This window comes from Sinocyclocheilus rhinocerous, unplaced genomic scaffold, assembly GCF_001515625.1.
Source record: "Sinocyclocheilus rhinocerous isolate Xijiao unplaced genomic scaffold, SAMN03320098_v1.1 scaffold2792, whole genome shotgun sequence".
Taxonomy (NCBI): Eukaryota; Metazoa; Chordata; class Actinopteri; order Cypriniformes; family Cyprinidae; genus Sinocyclocheilus; species Sinocyclocheilus rhinocerous.
In genome coordinates, this window is record NW_015648609.1 from 197,310 (window position 1) to 202,909 (window position 5,600).

A 5,600-nucleotide genomic window follows, 5' to 3' on the forward strand; every position below is an offset into this window, starting at 1 on the left:
TCATCATTGTGTCTGTCACGCGACTCTGTTCCCCTTTCGGGCTCTGTCTTTACATTTATTTTGATAGATGAAGCTCGCGATTATGGTAAGGGGTGTTACATTTCCGACGAGTGCTTGCGGTTTTCGGCCAATCACAATGCACTGGGTTAGCTGGCCAATCAGAGCAGACTGCGCTTGTCAAAGGAGGGGGCTTTGTTGAAAACGACGTGTTTGAGAGAGGCGGGGCATAGAGGACCTACAATAATGTACAGTATTTGAAAAATAATGTGTTTTTTGAACATTAAAGCATGTCAACATATTCTGTTACACCAAATACACCAAATAATTATCTTTAAAATAGCATCATATGACCCCTTTAATGTTAAGACATTAAAAATAACTCCTTTTTTTCTGTATGATTTGACATTCCCAGTAATTCAACTTTGCCAGAATGTTTGACAGAGAAACAACATTGAAAAGCTCCTGTGACTGTACACATTTGTCAGACACAAAGCATAATACAATACTGTCAGCCACACTTGCACTTATCTGGCTATGTTGTTATATTTTGTTGTTTTCCCTCTTGTATTGATTTTTGTCTCTTCACACTGAATGCTTCAGGCCAGTGAATCGGACCTCTGTTTCACTAAAGAAATGTCATCGGGGACATGAGACCGTGAAGACAGGAACAGCTAATTCAAAGCACACACATTTCTTTAGCTTTCTCAATGGGCACATATCATAGAGATTTATATCAAATTAAATTTTTACTTATGATCACTATAGACTGTTCCTTCCCCCTATTGTTAAAAAAAGAAATAGTTCACTGTATTTGAATGGCTGTTGTGAACCATTTTGCAATATTAGATTTTAATTAACACATCATTTAGCCCTTTGATTAAGTTATTATCGTCCTGGGAGGTTTTCACATTGTAGATCATTTCAGGTCTTACTTTTATTGTTAAGGGCATTGGGTCAAAAAAAAAAAAGCCTTTTGTAGTTTTCTCTGCCACAACACATATTTTTATCATGCACTCTGTCTTTCTGTCTTTTCTAAAAACTGGAATGATTATAGTGTCCACAAACCCAGACACCTGCATTTATCACAAAGAATGGTGCTGTTTCAATCTCTCTTTGAGTGCCTCTAATCTTCATTCTTAATTCTAGACCTAGTTTCTGAATTGTGTGTGTGTGTGTGTGTGTGTGTGTGTGTGTGTGTGAGTGTGTGTGTGAATCTCTACAAAATCAACCAAGAACATTTCTGGTCAAGGAAAGAAAGAAATTATCTTTTTAAACACATTATTATTATGATTATTAATGATGATTATGACGATGTATTATTGTTATCATTATTATTTAAGATCAAAATGATTTTTTAATTATCATAATACAAAAAAGGGTACTATTCTAAGATTTTTAAATCAATTATTTATAGTGTATTTTATCATTTAAATGTAGTTGTTATATATTTATATATAATAGTACTGTTGTTGAACTGCTTTTGATTTTATCATTTAATTTAATGTTGACTTAAAATTATAATAATTAAATAATGAAAATCAGAATAAAGATAATTTGAGGGTAAAGTTTTGGGGTAAAATGTGCATAACTGTCCTAAAAAAAAAATTGGAGGGAAAAATGACATGAAAATGTTTTCATGAAATGTACCCATATATGCTCGCTTTATACAAAAATCATATTTTCACAATCCAAGTGAAACATAACATATCTTCGAACTGGTCGTTCCTCAATAATGTTATGAGTGTGTGTGTGTGTGTGTTTGGCTGTGGAAAATAGCCTGTCTCCCCTCATTACAGCGAGCATAAGCAGAAGTGACATGGTAATTGCACAACGTCATTAAAAGAATTGTAGCTTGTCTGATGGTTTGTGCTGCTGAAGAAGCTACTGTTGATGTGAGTGTGTCTCTCATTTCCTGCTGCGTGTTGTGTTGTGATTGGGCTGGTGAATCTATTTAGCGAGGGTGACCTTGCTTGAAATTTAGACAAATAAATATCAATGCAGATTTCCCTCCATCTTCTATAGTTCCATTCGTTGGTCATCAATACAGTTTTTCTCGTCATTCTATACAGGAATACATGATTCCATGTGGGCCTTTTTGGTTCATATTTTCCTGTGTTCCTAAAAAAAGACAACTTTTCAACATGTCCTAAACAAGATTAATGTAATAAATCGACCAGTGATCCCAACGTGATGTTTGGTTGGTTTCACCACATTTCCACTTTTAGTGAGGTCAGAAACTTGGCATCACATCTGGTTAAGGCACAGTTGCTATGTGTCTACACCATTTCAAAACTTTAATCAGCCATTGGCCTGCCGGCACTAAAGGGTTTGGTGAGATGTCCTTTGTCAGGAGGTGATTTCATCACTTTGTTCAAAACTTTTTCCAAAACTCTGTCTTATTACTTCACAGTTTCTTTTTAGTTTTTTGTTGCCAGACTTTTGACTGTCAGCATAAAGGCCGTTTTCTCTCAGGCCTACTTTGCCATTTCTTTTGGCCAAGAACTATGTCGACAAATCTATGCCAAAAAGAACCGAGTGCACCAGTTATGTTTATGCGCAGTTATGTTAATTGCTTCCGCGAGAGGATAACAGATCCACGTGTGAGGAAACGGGAGCCTGCGAGCTCTTTTCAAACACTTGCGCACGCATCACATCACCTGTGCGCGCAATACAAGCCCTCGCGAGTGAGGATATGTCTCATCGCACGCGCGGTGATCATCCCCCTCATTCTCGCGCTCCGTATTTTTTCACCAGCTTGCTTTTGCCCGCACGAACACTTTTATTTTCGGCAGTCGTGGGGCGGAACTTGCTGTTTTAATTGTAATCTCAAACGTCATTGGTTACTTCCCCTTTTGCGGAAGTCAGCTGTGATTGAACGCCTGTGAAAAGGCGATGCATAATTCACATTTGATCTGAGACACGGCTTTATCAACGGACCAGATGCATGTAAGTTGTCATTTTATTTATTTTTTAATAAATATAATATGGCTGTTTTAATGAAAATTAATTGCATGCTTTGTCAATAGAATAGATCTTTAGCAGAAAGTTTATTAACATAAATTCTTCCATTTACTAGTGATTGCAATCTTGTGACGTTACGAAGATAAAACACCAAATAAACCCTTTTTATATATTGTAATGACACGTTTTCACGGTTATTAGCATGGTAATTCTACCAAAATTGTTATATTTGATTTTTTTATACAACACAATGCTTTGGGTAATATTCACTTCACAAAATACAAATAAAATAAAACTAATAGTCAACTTGTTGCTATAACTCAAATTAGCTGTAGTTCACCACTATATTACCACTATATGCTTGCCCGTTAAATAATTGTAAGTGTACATAATTGTAAATCCCAAATTGGTTTGTATTTTCTTTATGTTTTCAGGTTATGTACTTGAATGCAGCAAATAACAACCAGGCATCAACAGCTTACCACTTCTTCTCAGAAGCAGTTAAAAAATGTGGTTTACCGTCAAGGTGTGCATAGTAACAAGAAATAAACGAAAAACACAAATTATATGTCTGTAAATATATTTCATTTATTTATTTTTTACATAAGGGTGAGTGAGGGGAGACCAAGGAGTGTTATTTGCTGCATTCAAGTCAATATAAGTTCTTTGTAGTGGCTTTGATCGAACCGTTAGAAATCCCAGAAGACGCTGCGGGCGGGCGACGTACGGAAGCCTGTAAGCTTGCAAGCCTGTGAATATACGCGATGGCTCATGAAAGTAAACATTGTCATTTTGTTTTGCATAATTTTAATAAAGCGATAAAGACCTGGAAAAAAGCCTGTCATGCTTTTTATTGGCACATTTTTTTAACAATGATAATTTTAACATTGACAAAATATAGCTAACATTAAATATACATGCCTAAGCCTAATTTTTTTTTTTTTACAAATATGGTAAAATAAAAAGAATAATATAAATACTATGGAAGTATTGTCTATAATAATCTGAAATAAATGTTTTAATATGACATTAGTTTGTGATGTTATGCGTTATTTATTGTGTCTCGCTCCTTATAACGTTCTGTCAGTTGAGCGCAAGATCACAGCGCATCTCAATTCTCACAAAGATGTGTTCTGTGTTCTCGCGTCCTTCCTAGTTCGTTCTTTCAATGTAGCCTGGCAAGACCGGTCTCCACAAGAACACAAGTCCGTTCTTTACGTTCTTGGAATTGAGAAACAGCCATATCCTCGCTCGCGAGAGCTTGTATTGCGTGCACAGGTGATGTGATGCGTGCGCGAGTGTTTAAAAAGAGCTCGCAGGCTCCCGTTTCCTTGCGCGTGGATCTGTTATCCTCTTGCGGAAGCAATTTACCGTGCGCATAAACATAACTGGTGCACTCAGTTCTTTTTGGCATAGATTTGCCAGCATAAAGAACCACCTACTTAGACAAGAAGAGAACCCTCTGACTGATGCAAAGGACCCAGACTCATGGTGGGTTCCCTCTCTGTTGAAATGATTATCGCTTTCTGGGCCTCACTCAAATCTAGGTCCAGGCTGAATGGTTATGAGGGCGGCAAGTAACGTTACCAGTAGCAGTTTTATTAGGACACGGTTAAGTATGATATGATTTCTTACTGTACCACACATGTTCTAAGCATGGCTAGCTAAATAACTGATTTTGCAGCACCCCAGTGCAGAAAGAAATTGTAATTGTATAGACCCCTTTTCCGTTAGTAAACAATGTGACGTTTTTCTGTGGGCGGAGCTTAGGTGGAGGCAGAAAGATTCCCCTGACCGCTTCACTAACGCTAGCTATGAAGTTTTGTTAGCTAGTTTTTTAACAATGACTGGAGAAAACCCGATTCTACCTGAATATGTAAGGTCACTCACTGTCCGTGACAGTGATTGTTATTTGAAAAAGTTAACTTTAACTGACGAAACCAGACTGGCCAACCAGTTTTTTGTCTGGCAATGGCAGCAGGTGTGCGATAAAATTTCAAATTGGAGCCTGTACTCCAACATCACAACAAGATGATATTTTAAGCTCCTTATATAGCCAAATCTCTACTGGTTTGAATTGGCCGCCTCCAGTTTTCCCTTTGTTTTGCCTCCAGCTAGCGCTGTGACGTAATTGTGACGTCGGCACTAAAAGGGTCTATAGACAAGCTCTTATTGGTACAAAACCAGACTTAAAGGGATAGTTCACCCAAAAATGAAAATTCTGTCATTAATTATCCCTTTAATTATGCAAAAGTAACTGTTTTGCCCGAAGGTGGAAAAGTGCTGTCTCAAATGTCTCCTACAAAATTCTAGAGTATCTTTCAAACAACTGAATAGCATGAACCTCATCAACTGCATTGTGACGAGAGGGGCAGGGCCGTGGGAACGGAGCGAGGCCGGTGGAGTAAATGCTAATGCCTGCTCCACTCACCGGTCTCGAGTCCCACGGAGGAGCTCCGGAAGGATAAAAGGAGGAGTGACGACAGTGTTGGACGAGAGGGGACCAGGCCTGGACTTTATTTTGTGTTTGTTTTTATTATTAAAGTTTTGTTTAAATGTTCGCCGGTTCCCGCCTCCTTCTTCCCGTGACTACGAACTTTGTTACATTGGTGCCGAAACCCGGGAGGAAGGAGGGACAC

General features: G+C 37.9%; 1 protein-coding gene across 1 annotated transcript in view; it reads left to right on the plus strand.

Moving 5' to 3' along the window:
• Positions 1 to 5,600, plus strand: part of LOC107709930 (N-acetyl-beta-glucosaminyl-glycoprotein 4-beta-N-acetylgalactosaminyltransferase 1-like) — a 188,446-nt gene that overhangs the window by 159,348 nt on the left and 23,498 nt on the right. The gene's annotated exons all lie outside the window — the stretch shown is intronic.